This window comes from Neofelis nebulosa, chromosome 10 (genome assembly GCF_028018385.1).
Source record: "Neofelis nebulosa isolate mNeoNeb1 chromosome 10, mNeoNeb1.pri, whole genome shotgun sequence".
NCBI lineage: Eukaryota > Metazoa > Chordata > Mammalia > Carnivora > Felidae > Neofelis > Neofelis nebulosa.
The window spans coordinates 10,195,115-10,211,802 of record NC_080791.1 but is presented as its reverse complement, the minus strand read 5'-3'; the positions used below and the strand labels follow the sequence as shown (position 1 = coordinate 10,211,802).

The window sequence follows — 16,688 nt, the reverse complement described above, 5'->3', positions numbered from 1 at the left end:
CACACCCACTGGGGAAAAACTGTATCCTGAAACTTTTTTTTTTTTGGCAGAAATGATGGGAGTGTTAAAATCCAATAATAACTTCATTACCTTGTTTGAGATAGTTTCACTGTAAAATTACTCTTCTTTTACTGGCAACAATAAAAAAAAATTTTAAGAAAGCAAAATTCAGAGCCATTCTTAAAGAAATCTTTTAGAAAAGATACCTGGTGATTTCAGAATATGTGTTATCACAGTAACTTCAGCTGCTGTACACATACATTCAATATTTGTATACCAGATGAAATATAATAAAAGTTGATCTGTTACTTACAAAACAGCCCAAGGCTGTTCCCAGTTTTCAAGAGCAGCTCTCCACCCAGGGGCACCCAGGCTAACAAAAGTTCTTCATCATGTGGCCTCCAAGGTTGTCCTTGTCATTTCCTGGCACTTATCTGGAAGGGAGGGGTAGGGAAAGGGGTAAAGCATGGATGAGAGTTCACTGAACATTCTTATGAGGAAGTCCTATAAATCACATACATCACTGGGGAACCCAGATGCCTGGTAAATATCATGGGGCTTCAGGCTTATAAAGGAGAATTTGACTGATGGAGGCCAAGGACAGATGGAAAGGAAGCTGCTTTTGACTTAAAATTTTTTTCCAATAAAATGAAAGTATTGAATAAAAATTAAAAGCCATATAAAAAGCAGTAAATGAGTGGAATTTACACGGCAGAAGGTCAAGTAAGTATTATGGATGGCAAACTCAAGAAATGCTTTCAAAATGCAGAGAAGGGAACAAAGAATTGAACTATCCTGTTTCACTGATCCTAAAGACATCCATTTTCCCACATGTTAACATTTTGGAAATCAGGTTAAGTCTTACTATCAGTGACATCTTACAATCATTTGGACCAGGGAGCTGTCACGGTGAGGCTAGCAAGTCCTGGCCATGGGCAAACTTTAGTCTCAGCTATTCATGTTGTAAGCACTTTAATTGAGTTATGTACATTGTTGTGATTACATGTGAGTTTAATTGCCATTTGAAATGTCTTCTAAAAGAATTACACTATGATTTGGCATTGAAACAAGAAGTTATTGTGTATGCAGAAAGGCATGGAATTAGACCAGCAGGAGATAATCTGATATGACTGAAGCAAGTATATTATTGGAGCAATAACTGCAATTGCTTTTTTGTTTTTAAAGAAAAACCAAGCACTTGATAGGATCCAAGAAAGAGAGAAGTTTTCTTGAAGTACAAACTAGGTTTTGTCACTGAGATGCATGCAAAATGGACTGTCTGTGACATGCCAAACAATGCAGTTGAAGGCAGGAGAAACTAATAAATCCCCCAAAATAGATGAAACATTTGAAAACAAGGAAGGACTTGTGTGTGATCAATTTACTGATTTCACAGGACTGTAATTATGGCATGATGGCATAGCTTATTGGCAGCATTTTTCCTTCCTCTAGTTGTACATAAAATAGTGCTTCTTATAGTCAATACCATCTTAGATTCAATAATATATAGAAATTTAAAAAAGAAAATCTTTGCCATGGAAGACCAGGAATAGAGATTCAGCCGAAAAAATTGTACTGCTGAAGAAAAATCCAGATCAAAAGAGAAGCAATCCTTCAAGATATAATTAAAGAAAACTTTCTGAAAAAGAATGGGAAGAGGGGAAGCTGATTGGGATGAAATGGGCTCACCAGGATCCAGGTAAAAGTAATCCAGGGATATTCTGACAAGTTTTAAAATTATAAACAAATAAAAAACATTTTTCCATATACATCCAAACCAAAAAAAAAAAAAAAAAAGAGGTAAATGTCTATAAAGGAATAAAAACCATGCTGCCCTTGGTTTTCTCTTCTACAATGATAGAGCAATGTCTACAGTTTGGACAAGAAAAAGACTTAGACTCAAGAATTTTATTCATGGGTAAGTTTCGTTTTTGAGAGGGAACAACAGAAAGACATTGGTAAGAGCTCAAAATGTCTGCCACTCACATATTCCTCTTTCAATCACTTTAAAATATATTACAACTGCACAAGTGATGCATTAACATTAGGAGCTCAAAAATGAAAATATCAGAATATAAAAGGACTAGTAGTGAGCAGTGAAACCAATTATTAAACATAGAGATGGGTCTAAAATGATTGTTTAAATACAGTTACAAGAAAGAATATATGTCAAAATAGAGCCAGGACACATACAACAACAACAAATATTTAATAATAACCCAGATCCCAAACCCATATTTAACTAATAAACTTTCAGGTAGGAAGGGGGAACAGAGAGAAATAAAAATATACAAAAGTCTTTGTCCTACACAGTTGCGAGCCTACAAGTGCCATTTCATTCTCAATTAAACAATCAGAGAAATATTGATTGGTGTTCACATACATTTTTAGAAACACATTACATAAGACAGTAGGGGACTTTCCTTAAAAAGACAAATGAAGCTTCTTCCCAGCTTCTGCATATTTGGTTTGAAGACCTCTGGACAACACACAGGAAACATTTTAATTTGTTATAAGGATAAACAAATGTTAAATTCCTTGAAGAAGCCTGTGGAGAACCAGGCTTCAAATGATATTTAGATCTTACTGCCTACTAATACTTTCTATTTCTTCTGGTAAAAGATTCCTACAATCTGGCACGAAAAGATGCTGAATTCTGCATCAAGGTGGCGCCCTCTATACCTGAGGTCAGTGTAAGATGGGAGAGTCCTCAGGCCAGACAGCCTTGTTCAACAGAGTCACTGGTGTCACTGAGAAACACACGAAAATTCAACCGGGGTGGAGCGGAGCGGAGTGGAGGAAGCTCTCCAAGATACTATTGTTACACACACAGGACCTAGACCTGAGGTCAATACATACACCAAGTGTTTTCCATCCACTATTTAACTTGACGCTCGGGACAAACATCCAACGGGCACCATTTTTCCAATGTTACAGGTGAGAATACTGAGGCTTTTTTTCCCAGAATTAAAAGACTGTTTTCTAGAATTACACAGCCAGTGAAGGGGTGGCAGAGAGAGGTCTCCAAGCCAGGAACTTCTGGCTTAAAAGTTCATTGTGCCATACCACACCATTTCCCTAATTCAAAGAGAGAAGATAGAAAGAAAGAGAGTGGAGGTCTGGAAAACAGTGTGGAGGTTCCTCAAAAAATTAAAAATAGAATTATACTATGACCCAGCAGTAGCACTACCAGGAATTTATCCAGAGGATAAAGGAGTGCTAATTCATAGGGGCACATGTACTCCAATGTATATAGCAGTGCTATCAAATTATGGAAAGAGACCAGTGACTGATAAATGGATAAAAAAGCTGTGGTTTATATATACAATGGAATACTACTCGGCAATGAAAAAGAATGAAATCTTGGCATTTGCAGCAATATGGATGGAACTGGAGGGTATTATGCTAAGTGAAATAACTCAGAGAAAGACAGATATCGTATGTTCTCACTCATATGTGGAACTGGAGAAACTTAACAGAAGACCATGGGGGTAGTAAGGGGGAAAAAAGTTACACACTGAGAGGGAGGCAAACCACAAGAGACTCTCAAATAGAACAAACTGAGGGTTGATGGGGGTAGGAGATGGGAGTACAGGAAAAATGGGTGATGGGCATGGAGGAGGGCACTTGTTGGGATGAGCACTGGGTGTTATACGTAAGTGATGTATCACAGGAATCTACTTCCGGAGCCAAGACCACATTGTATGTCGGCTAAGTTGACAATAAAATATATTTTAAAGGAAAAAAAGGGAGTGGAGGGATTGATTTCATAATGTATAAAGGATTAGTATAGGTGCTTTCTCTTTTACAAAATAATAATAATAATAATAGTAATAATAATAATAATAATAATGCAGTGCACTGGACCAACCACCCTGTGCTAGTACCTCATTAATCCTCCCTAAAACATTCACAAAATGGATATGGGGCTGCTCTTTCCCCAACATAAAAGGTGCTGCGACATTCCCAGAGACTGCCCTGGTCTCCAAGGTTTGACTGGCAAGTACCTTTGAGCCCTCAGTCTTCTTTGTTTCTTGAGTACTCTGGGGTAACCCTTCTCTTGCCAGGAAAGATTACATTAAGTCACTGATTGACCCTAAAGAGGTCAGGTCTAATGCACTGCTCCTTCCCATAGCTTAGAGAACAATACTTAAGACATGAGAATGCACCCGTAATAGCAAAATTTTAGACACCAGCAATGGAGTTATTTTTAAATCTCCCTCCCTCCCCCCACCACGGCCACCAAAAAAAAAAAAAAAAAAAAAAAAAAAATTCACGTCACACTATAATGAGACCGAGGTTCTTCATCTGTGTACCGAGGGCCTTGGCTCGTGTACGTGTTACCTAACTCAATGTGTGGTTCCCCCACAAACTGTGTGTAGAAACCAGGCTGGGCTCTGACGTCAACAGGCCGCCGCACTCAGAGAACCCAGACTCGGTCTGAGCGCTCCGTGCCTCCTCCTCTCCCGAGTCCCGGAGCCGCCCTCTCCCAGAACCACCCGCGCGTCCCCGAGCAGAGGCGTCCCCGAGCCACTTGCGCGTCCCCGAGCCGCCCGCGCGTCCACGCCAGGCCCGGAGGCTCCGCTGGGCGGCTGCTGCCACCTCTCGGCCGCCCTCTCCCAGCCGCACCCAGCCATCCCGACCCTCCCCTGCCACTCTACCCCAAAACCCTCCCCAGGCATCTGGGTCTGCGGGCGCTCGGCCGGGGGAGGTGCGTGATCAGTGGGCCTGGGAGAGCGAGGACTTTCCCCCACTGGAACTTCCTACGGAGGAAGCGCCTTTCTTTCGGGTCACTGCCGCTGTGCACATAGGACGGATATGTGCACATAGGACGGATATGGGGATGGGTGCTGCCAGCGCCGACCTCCTCTAAGGTTCTGCGGGGCCCCACAGTTCCCTCCACTCCTCACCACAGCCTGGCCCGCAGGTGCACCTGATAACAACCAGACCCCCAAATCTGGGCCATCCTGGCTGCCTAAAGGAATGCGAATGAGAGCACAGGTTTCTAAACTCAGACCCCTCTGCCAAACACACCGAATTAGAATATCCAGGGCTGAGAACAGTAAACTGTTATTTGGCAGAGTTCCCCAGGTGATCCTAATGGTCCCCACAGGAAGGCCAGGGACCCACAGAGTGAGAAAACTTACATAACCTTTTCCAGATGCTTGCACACTCACAAACACACACTCCTGAGTCTGTGCAAAGACACACACCTAATATCAGGCCCAGTGCCTGAAAAGGATTTCCCTGAGAGTGCCTCTGACCTAGCCCAGGGTGGGTTTCCAAACTTCTCTGTTCCTAAGGCCTTAGTGGCTCAGTAATTATTTTCACAGTCCCCCTAGGCCAAAAGAAATACCTAAGGGTCGGTTCTTAAGTAGTTAAGCCCAAACAATATAATAAGTCTTTATGTCCTAATAACTGAATAGCCATTAGGAAAAATACATATAAGTTGGAAACAATTATTTTTATTGCATTCTTAAATAACCAACTACTTACTAATGGGATGTGAGTGCTGGTTGGGTACTACACAGCACCTCAAACCTTGGAATCAGATTAGACACTGCCACCCTTATTTCCTATTCTATATTGATAGATGCATGGTGCTTGCATTTGACCACAGCCACCAGTAAAAAGACAGCTTCATGAAGATATGATACCATCAAAAAGCATGTAAAGCAATCTAATGGTGAAACCGCAAATTATCCTGATTAGTTGGTAGTTTACATGGGATCCAACAGATGTTAAGTGTCGACTTAAACATTTAACATATCCCGTGGAGCCCTTGAATTCACTGCAGGGCCCCGGGACATCTCAGCACAGTCTGGAAACATGCAAGGACTTAGCTCCAGGTCACCACCTCATCTCATGCCATGCTCCTCAGAGTTCATGACGCTTGTTATACACCAGGCACCTTCCCTTCTCAGCACACATTCCTCCTCACTATTTTCTCTGCCCAGAACACTCTTCCCCAGGTCCTGCCAAGAGGCAGACTCCTTCTCAGCCTTCATATCTTGGTTTAAAAGCACCCATTCCCTGAAGCCTTCTCAGGCTTCCTACCAAATCCCTCTCTGCTCTGTCAGCCTGTTTCCTTGTCTTTCTAGCTCTTATCACTAGCTGAAGATATCCTGTTTATTTATTAGTTTATTTACTTTCTAGCTTCCTTATCAGAATCAAGTGAGCTTTATGAAAGCAGGGAATATTGTTCGTTACTGTTTCCCCAGAACCTAGAATAATGCGTAGCAATAAGTAGACGATCGATAATTGTTTAATGAATGAATGCAGCCACTACACTGAGCCCAGGGAGATAAAGGTTTGAAGAATGTGCTTTAGATGTGCTATGCTTTGATCTTCACAACAGCCGTTAAAAAAAAATAGATGTGATTAATCCCCAGGAAATCAAGATCCAGAGAAGTGTGGGGCACCTGAGTGGCTCAGTCAGTCAAGCATCTGGCTCTTGGTTACAGTTCAGGCCATGATCTTGTGGTTTGTGAGTTCAAGTCCTTGGCTGGGCTCCCCACTGACAGTGCAGAGCCTGCTTGGCATTCTCTCTCTCTCTCTCTCTCTCTCCCTCTCTCTCTGCGCCTTCCCGGCTCATGCTCTCTGTCTCTCTCTCTCTCTCTCTCTGTCTCTCAAAATGAATAAACTTTTTTTTAATTAAAAAAAAAAAGATTCAGAGACATGTTCAAGGCTGCATAGCTGAATGGCAGAGCTAAGATTCAAATTCAGGTCCAGCTGACTTTTCATAAAACCACACCACCTCCCGTGGACTTTCCATTATTTGCCCAGAAAAGCTGAGGCCAGCAGCAAAGGAAACAGACCCTCAAGGCTAGTTCCCAGAGTCCTTAGAAGAGAAAGTGGCCCACAGTGGAATTCACCCTCTAGAGGTTCCAGTCCCCCCACACATCTCCCCCCAGGAGAGACCAGGAGAGATGTCCCTCTTCCCCAGGAAGGTCATGCCTCTCTGATTCCCCAGCTGGGAGCTGACACAGGGAGGCCTCCCGCAGCCTCATCTTGTGGCCAGGCCCGTGTTCTGCTGTAAACTTAATGGCATGTGTGACTGGTGGCTGCCTCTGCCAAGTTCCCGTTGATCACCCTGACAGGTAGGGGGCTAACACACAGCCGCAGGAAAGGATTTGATGGGCACTGCACTGGGTACCACAGGGCACACATTTTAGACAGTCTCTGAGTGAGGCAGGGATTATCAGGACCTGCTCACCTGCAGTGCCAGAAATTTCAGGTTGCCACAACGTGAAAGGAACTATGAAAGGGACACACAGGTCAGACACTGGCCAGCTGGACACAGAGTCTGAGGCCCTTGTACAAAGGACAGGAGATTAAACTTTGGTCTGTAAAGTCAAAAGACCAGCGCTTTGTCATTTTCCCTTCTTCTATGGCTGGCTTCTACCATATTATTCTTAAACTGGGTGGTGCAGGCAAGAAAACAATTCACCTTTCCTCTCCTTGCCTTTACAACCCCTTTTACCTGGCCTAGCTCATGCCTGCTTATTCTTCTAGACTCAGTTCCCTTGATTCCTCCTCCAGGAAGCCTGCTCTGGCCCTCACTGGGTAAGTACCTCTCCTCTGTGCTCAGTGTAACTGGGGCTGACCACACTGCCTTCTAATTGCATGTGTGTGGGTCTGTCCCTGCAGCCAGACTGGAGGCTGTTCTGAGGTGGCAGCTGTGACTTGCCCACAGTGGTGTCCCCAGTCCTCGGCACCATGCCTGGCACATAGAAGGATGTTGCTTAATATTTGTGATCACCGAGTTACTGAGTCCCCCATCCACACACTCTGATGTGGGGTTGAGGAGACGGAACACCACAGTGCTAGTCTCTGTGCTGCGCTGGTATCCATGGGGTCTTGGGAAACCTAGAAGTCATCTAGTCCAGCACACAGGCGCCTGCCTCCTGAGGCCCCTTCCCTGGAAGAGTGGCCTGCTAAAACCACACACACCATGGGGCGCCTGGGTGGCGCAGTCGGTTAAGCGTCCGACTTCAGCCAGGTCACGATCTCGCGGTCCGTGAGTTCGAGCCCCGCGTCAGGCTCTGGGCTGATGGCTCGGAGCCTGGAGCCTGTTTCCTATTCTGTGTCTCCCTCTCTCTCTGCCCCTCCCCCGTTCATGCTCTGTCTCTCTCTGTCCCAAAAATAAATAAAAAACGTTGAAAAAATAATAAATAAATAAATAAATAAATAAATAAACCACACATACCACGAGAATGACACCCTTAGAAAGGCTTGGCTACAGGCTGCTATCATTGCTTAAGGCTCTGAGCCTACATCACTGATGGCTTAAAACAAACTCTTCGTGACTCAACTTCATTATCTTCTATCCTGTGTGGAGCCTCCCGGGCTCTGCATCAGGTCACCATGACTGCACCCTCTGGGGCTTATGACACCACCTCCACATGAATCAGCAACCCCAGACTCCTTTACAGCAAAAATAGCTTGCCAGAAAAATCGTCAGAAAAGCAATTAACATGGACCCGGTAACAAGAAAGCAGCAACGTGTAGGAACAAAGGAGATGGCTCTTAATAGCAAAGTTTCCAATTGCCTGCCCTGGGAAGCCAGCACCAGAGACCCTGGGCTTCAGGCATTAGTCATTAGGCTCTGCCCCTGACGCTTTATCTCAGAAGAGCAGAGCACCCCCCTTTTCATAATGAGCCGGAAGCTGGTCTGGTGTGAGGGCCTACAGAGACCTCCTGAAGCCAGCAATGAGAGGGAGAGGCAGCAGCTCACAAGAAAGGCAGACAGTCTCCCCGCTGCTTGTGGAGAAATGGTGCCTTGTCTGTAGCAGAGGCCGGAGAGGCCGGAGAGAGAACAAACACTGGAAGCATGGGGTGACTGACTGTCTGCCCACGGGCAATGTCATGGGGAGAAATGAGAGAGAAACAGAGACACAGAGAGAACAAGCAGGGAGGAAGACACAAAGAGACACAAAGTTGAGAAACAGAAAGGCAAGAACTTATAGAAGAATGAGTTTTTACAATCCAAGAGGGGCACGAGGACATGAGGGGGTGGTGGTTAACAAGAGCACAAGTGGAATATTCTAGACCTCATCACCAGTAACTATAAAGCCAGATCAAACTTACTTTCAATCCCCAAACTGTTACCACCTGGGGCTTAGGTTCTAAGCTCCCACCAACCAACCTGTCAGCACGTCCGGCAGGGGTCTCTGAGAGGGGCCAGGGCTGCCTCACGGGAACTCAAGAACAGGCCCCTGCAGTGGAAGACCTTCTAGGCTGGCCTCCCTACCAGGCCTCCACCATGGTGCCCCTGAGCTCATTGCTCTGCAAAGCACGGCGGCCCCCAACCAGGGCCACCACCATAACTACCACTCTGGCCACCAGAGAAAGGGCCCTCTTCAGATGCTTCCTTCTCAGCCCTAACTATGGAATCCACCCTCGTCCAATACCACATGGCATGTCTGAGACCAGCTACATTTCATGAATTTCCTGAAGGACTAGAGGAACCTACAGAGACCTCAGTGCAGCCAAAGGCCCCTCACCACCTGCATCCCATGTCACACCACCCAACTTCACGGCCAGGAGTCTCTCCTCTCCCACCACCAGGAATGTGCCAGGCACCTACATGCTCCCGGCTGAGTCAGAGATGGTACCTCACCTGGCCTACCTCCCATAACCACAATGCTGTGCATCGCTCCCTTCCACAACCCTTCCCTTCCAGAGGATGCCACTTCTACTACGGCACAGTCCAGACGGGCTCAAGCAAAACCATCTCATAACATCACACAACGGTGCATCTCCCAAGGCCTGGCTGATCCGTTCTTAACTAACCTCACGTGGGGGAAGTCAGAAGTGCAGTTCAGGTGAGGTAAAAAGCTCAGTCCAGATTTTTCTTACTGTCTTTTTAATAAAGGTTAAAACTGGGGGGCCCAATCCCACCAAAGTGCCCTTTCACAGGGAGATGCCAACGGATTCTCTCCTCGAAACCACCAGCTGAAAGTTTGTGTTATTTCACTTGCTCAGAGTCTGTGTGGTCCAGCTCTGCTCTTCTCTCCAGCCCACCTCCACCACTCTGTCACATTCAAGCCATCCCTTGCCCCCTTGGCCACTGACCCTCTTCATGGCTGTGTCTTCTGCCTACTGTGTCCTACTCATGTTCAAAACTCAGTCCAGATGTTGCCGCCTCTGGGGAATGTTCCCTGATGGAAAACATCTAACCCAGGGCCCCCTGGGCTGTGTTCCCGCTCCCATACCTGCCCGATTCACTGGAGGTGCTTGAAACTATTTTGTGGCAAGAAAATAGTTCCACTCCCTGGAAGAGTGGTTACAAGAGGGCACCAGGAATAAATTCCCTTGAGGTCTTCCATGGAGACATTCGTTGGTCACCAAAATCTGCCTTCTCCTTTTATAGGAATAGATGTAGAGCTGGGTGCTGGCTACCAAGAAGGGACCACATTTCCCAATGCCCTTGCTTCCATGAGACAAAGTTCTCACCACTGGAAAATGAGCAAAAGTGACACCTGCCACTTAAAATACCTCCACGGGTTCCTCCACATTCTTTCTGGAACCCAGAAGAGCCAGCATCCCAGCTTCAGTCAGCAGTGCTAAAGCCCTGCGGTGGTGCTGGGTTCCTGAATCCTCTGATGGCATAAATGAGTCCATCTACTCACCGTGGACTATTAAATGTGAGAGAAATAAACCTCGGTATTCTTCAAGACACTGTATTCCTGGATGTTTTTCTTACAATGGCTTTGCCTTTCCCGTTAACGATAACAAGAGCAGGCAATTTCCTGGCATGAGTCACATCTGGTTTCCTCACACAATAGTGACAATACCCTCTAAGGATCAGTCTCACAGAACGCGCTGGTTAAGAGTCAGTCCTGAGCCTCCCGGTGAATAACAAAGTACCTCCCTGCACCACCTGTGCCAAGAGACAAGTATGGCCTCCTTTCATCCAATAGGCCATGCACCTCTTTCCTCCTTCATTTTGCCTCCCCCTTTCCCTGCCCCTCAGCTGAGCAGTGTGAGCTAGTACCTGCCTTCCCAGAGCACCTGTCCTCTTCTTCTGTACGATGAAGGACTAGTCTTGACTGGTGCTTCTCAACCCTGGCTGCTCATTAGAATCCACCTGGGAGCTTTTAAAAACTGAGATGCAGAGGTCCATGCCAGGCCAATTAACACCAAAGTTCTGTGGGATACAGAACCTCTAACTCAGAACTCTATCCAGTTTTCAGATTGACTGCATCACACCCCAGAGCCATGTCGTTCTGGTCACGATCCAGCCCAACACAGCCTGCAGTGGGCTCTGTGTCTCATTGATGATTCATCACTTACGTACAACACCCCAACAAGCACCAACCTCAACGTCCATCACCCATTTTCCCTGCCTCTCCAACCACCTCCCCATCAACCCCCAAGTAGGTTCTCTGTATTTAAGAGTCTCTTAGATTTGACTCTCTCTCAGTTTGTAACTATTTTTTTCCTTCCCTTCCCCCACGATCTTCTGTTAAGTTTCTCAAATTCCACATAGGAGCGAGAACATATGATATCTTTTTCTCTGACTGACTTATTTCACTCAGCATAATACCCTCCAGTTCCATCCACGTTGTTGCAAATGGCAAGAATGTTGCATTCTTTTTCATTGCCGAGCAGTATCCCAGTGTGTGTGTGTGTGTGTGTGTGTGTGTGTGTGTGTGTACCACAGCTTCTTTATCGATTCATCAGCTGATGGGCATTTGGGCTCTTTCTATAATTTGGCCATAACCAATGTGGCCACTTTAAGTACAAAGTGAAAAGCGTCTCCAGGAGCAGTGCAAACATACAACTTGTAGCAGCTCTGGCTGAACCTCTGAGCCCAGTTTCCTTAGCGGACTTGTAGCAGCTCTGGCTGAACCTCTGAGCCCAGTTTCCTTAGCGGTAAAACAGGAATAATGAGAGCCACAACACAGATATGATACAAAAGTATGAACAAGGACACAATACAGCATAGCACCTAGCATGTAGGAAGTGCTCAATGAATGTTAACTCTCCCCTACTTTTCCCCCAAAAGTTTTCCACATCCCCAAACCTATACCCTTGTGTCCCCTGAGTGACGGGGGCCCCTGTGCCACAGCCATATGAGACCTTTGCAAGGATACCTGAAATGCAAAGCAAGGGAGATGTAGACGCTGCTCAATGTGGGCAGAGCAAGGCAGCCACTAACAGTACGACAAGTTTTGCAGTGCACAACTCGTGAGGACCCCTCTCACCCTGTGCTCATCATAGGTTTGGTTACTTCAACAGCTTTCTGGAAGATGTCAGTGAAGTGTCTTGGGGAAGAAGTGCCCTTTAAGTTTGAACAAATGGCACAGTGCCATCCACATTCCCTATCCCCTATGCCCCAATGTGACATCGCCCCTCATCAGGCGACCAATCAACCTGCCCATAAAGTATGTCATGATCATGCCCACCTCAGGGACACACAGCCATTCTTTGTGCCCCTGTTTAACATTGACCACACAATGAGAACGGGAAACAGAGCAGGACAAATGGAGAAGATGAATCCCACCAAGAGATATCCTGAAGCTTCCATTCTGTGGGAGCTCCCAGCCCCCAACAAGGCAGACCAAATCACTCAGTTCCCAGACCGGGGCTCCAACTCACTGCAGCCGCAGGTGAGTTTCCAAATGGGACAGTCCCATGGTGTGCCACAGCCATGCCCTTTTAAAGGAAACGGCCTGGCTACAAAGTCAACTCCAGCCAGTTCTGTTTTGTATCACACCCTCCCCGGCCCAGCTGATTGCAATGGAAGCAAACTCCCAAAGGGCCAATTCGCTGGCTGGCCAGAGACCTTTGATGTGCCCAAGCACCAAAAAAAAGGTGGGGGACATCAATTAGGATTCTGTCTCAGGAAACAGAACTGGGAAATACCAAGGGAATAAGTTAGCTGGCGGTGTGTGTGCTAAGACTGAAACGCCATAAGGTGCAGAGAGTGGAGAGATGTCAGAGGGACCACGATGGGGTGGGGGAACTAGCCCTAGAGCAGAACTCAGGGCAAGGTCAGCAGCAGATAGTGAGAGAAGGCAGGCCACCTTACTGGGTAGAACCAGGGCAAAAACCAGACTATTGCTCCAGTGTGAGCTTAGACCCAGAGAGCGGGCTCTGGGACATAGGTTCCCTCTGTTGCTCTGCTGTCCTGTCAACCTCCTCCTCCCCTACTTCCCGCCAACTGCTGTGGAGTAGCCTGTTTACAACAACCGAAAGAACAGCTCTGCTAAACCTCTTAGAGAAGACCATGAAAGGGACCACTTAATAAGGAAGCTACCGGAAAGGACGACAACTGTTCTGGAGTTTCCAGGAATAACACTAATTAACATACGTGTAACCATTTGCAAATTTTGGCTGGGAAAAATGAGGAGAAACATGGAAATTGATGGGGAGCTCTCTCTCTCTCTCATCAGTGACGATAGAATCCATTCATTTTAATCAGATGACCAGATGGAGGGCTTTGTAATCTATGGCTCTCCCACCCCCATGTTGGTGGATCTTCTAGAGCTTCAAGGAAACTCCCCAAGAGCAAAGAACAGAGGACAGCATCTTGAAATATACCCTTGCGGCCACTAGAGGGAGACACTTCCTTATGAAACATGTCCTAGCCAGTCCCCTACCAGGGGGGATTCTTACCAGATTTTGTGGAAGGACCACTTTGCATTCTTCCTCTTTTAGGCAGCATCCTCTCAGGAGCCAAATGGGCTCTTACCCTGCCTTGGTCAACAACAACAACAACAACAACAACAACAACAACAAAAGAAGAAGAACTACAAGTGTTCCCCTGCTTCAAGTCAACTTTGGGTTGAGGTTACCCCCAATCAAAAAGGAAGCTGCAAAAAACTGCTGCCGAGTGCTGCCTGGGGTGACAGCTTCCTAGGGAGCCATGGGCCTGGGGAGCTGGAGGACAAAGCATTCCTTCCAGGAACTGAGCTGGGCCACTCCCTGTGCCATCCCCACCTTTCCCATTCACCTGCTACCAGCATGGAGGCCTTTTTTAATTTAATTTAATTTTTTTTTTATTTTTTTGGACCAGCGTTTCAGGAAGCCAGCAGGAAGCTACAACACTTCTAGGCCTAGAGAACACATAGGAAGAGAAAGAAAAAAAATCTGAAAGCTTCCCATTCCAAATGAGCCTGCAAATCCAAAATTACAAAATACATGCAGAAATCAAATGCTAAAGCTTAACAGCCAAAACCAGCAACAACCTGAACCTAAACCAAGCCACGTGAAATCAGTTTTAGGAAACAGCATAGCAGGCATACATAAGCATGTGGAGGATGGCTGAGAGATGAACGTAGGCGTTAACGTCCACCACAGGAAAGGGCAAACGGCCAGGCAGCACATGCAGCTGGCCTTCTGGAGCAGCCCTCGCTGGGGAAAACTCACAGAGAAGAGCAGGAGTGTGTGTGCAGGTCCCCGTGGCCCTCTTCTCCCCTGGTGGCACAAGGAGGTCTAGCCCGGCCAGAGGCCAGACATCAGACTCTAGAAGGACCTGGACTCTCAGACTGAGGGGCTTTGAGGTTGCCGACCAGAGAAGCATCCACCTCTTCCTGGAGGAGAGGCTGGGATTCAACGGCAGAACGATGCGGCAGAGCCTGGGCCGTGTTCTTAGTGGGAGGTCCGAGCCCGATGGCTGCAGCTGTACTACCTAGCAACCTGTGGCGGGATTCACAGTTGGGGAGGCACCAGCACCCCTCTCCAGGCACGACGGGGGAGGGAGGGCAAAGGGCTGGCACCCAGTCCTTGCTGTGGTCAGGACTGACGGACGTAAGCACTGGGCCATTCCTGTAGATCCCTAGGGTTCAGCCCGAGACACATCCACCTCTACCTCTCGATATCTACTTCAAGAAGAACAAAAAAATATGAAACCAAAACAGGTGGACATGAAAAACTGTTTTTAATCACGGAAGTAAAAAACACAGTAATTGAATTTAAAACTCAAACAGCCACCAAAAATCCTGTGCTGGGCACAGAGAGGGAATGAGTAAACCGAAAGAAGGCACTGTAGAATTCACCCACAATGTAGCCAGAGCACCAAGAGACCAAGGATAGGAACGATGAGTTAAGATGGCAGATGGATTAAGAGACTCTAACAAACACCCAGGAGGAGTTTCAGAAGAGAATGAAGGAAACGATGAGCAAGTCTTACCTTGTTCCCTCCTTTCTTTCACACCCCACATCTAATCCATCAGCAGATTCTCTTGGCTCAACCTTCAAAGAATACTTTGAACCTGAGCGTCCACCCTCCCTGTCCCTGCCACCATGATCCAAGCCACCACCACCAATCTAACTGATCGTGAGCCCCCTCACAGCTGAGTCTCCATGCATGGGCCAATGTGATCACTGTAAAACATAAATCTGGTCGGGGCGCCTGGGTGGCACAGTCGGTTAAGCCTCCGACTTCAGCCGGGTCACGATCTCGCGGTCCGTGAGTTCGAGCCCCGCGTCAGGCTCTGGGCTGATGGCTCGGAGCCTGGAGCCTGTTTCCGATTCTGTGTCTCCCTCTCTCTCTGCCCCTCCCCCGTTCATGCTCTGTCTCTCTCTGTCCCAAAAATAAAAATTAAAAAAATTAAAAAAAAAAAAAAACATAAATCTGGTCATGCCATCCCTTGCTCACAGCCCTCCTGTGGCTGCCAATCACATTTAGAGCAAACTCCAAAGCACTATGTTCTACAAGCTCCTTCCTGATCTGGTCGCAGCAAGCACACCATTGCCACCTCCCATGCCAGCCTCCACTCTCGCTCTCTTCTACTGCACTGGCCCCCCTTCCTTTCCTCCAACACCGAAGGCACTCCACCACAGGGCATTTGCACTTGCTTTCCCCTCTGCCCAGGGGAAGCATCCCCCAGATAACTGCATGGTTCATTCACTCCTCCATTCATTCATCTCTCTACTAAAGCATCGGTCATCAGAGAATTTCTCTAGCCTTCTCCCTAAATACCCCACCCCATCCCCATAACTGGCATTACAGGTTCCTGGAGATAGAATGGCCTCTTCAGTAAATGGTGTTGGTGTAATTGGTTATCCATACGTGAAAAAAAAAATGGATTTTTATCTCCCACAATCACAAAAATTAATCCCTGGTCAATTCAAGACCAAAATGTGACATGTAAAACTTCCAAACTTTAGAAGAAAATATAAGGGGATACCTTTTTAAAATCTCACAAAAGGAGAGGATTTCTTAAAAAAAAAAAAAAACTAACTAAAAAAAACCCTGCTCATAAAAGAAAAGATTACAAATATGACTATTTTAAAATTAAAGATGTATGCTCAGCAAAACACACCACAATGAAAGGTAAAAGACAAACCATTTTTGAAGAAAGATATAACACAGACAACCAATAAATGTTCAGTGTCCAGTACTATAAAAAAAACTCCTACAAATCAATGAGAAAATGACAAACAACCAGAGAAATGAGCAGAGGATAGAAAGAGGCACTTCACAGAACAGAAAGCCAAAATGACCACACTATAAATATGAGAAAGAACACATCAAAAGCTTATATTCATCAATATAAAGGAAATATATGTGAAACAATGAGATAATGATTCACACCAGATTTGCAAAAAATCAAATCTTGATAATTCCAAGTACAGTTGTCAGTGGGGAGGGGTGCCAATCCACTGCAGTCAAAAATCCCCATATAACTTCTCACTCCCCCCAAAACTTAACTAAGAGCCTACTGTTGACCAGA

The 16,688-nt window shown here is 46.3% G+C and overlaps 1 protein-coding gene across 1 annotated transcript in view; it reads right to left on the bottom strand.

Annotated features, from left to right (window-relative positions):
- Window positions 1–312: 312 nt before the first annotated feature.
- Window positions 313–16,688, bottom strand: part of PTS (6-pyruvoyltetrahydropterin synthase) — a 67,657-nt gene continuing 51,281 nt past the window's right edge. The window contains exon 9 of the transcript XR_009250205.1: window positions 313–434. The gene's annotated coding sequence lies outside the window, so the exon portion shown is untranslated. The remainder of the gene's footprint in view (window positions 435–16,688) is intronic.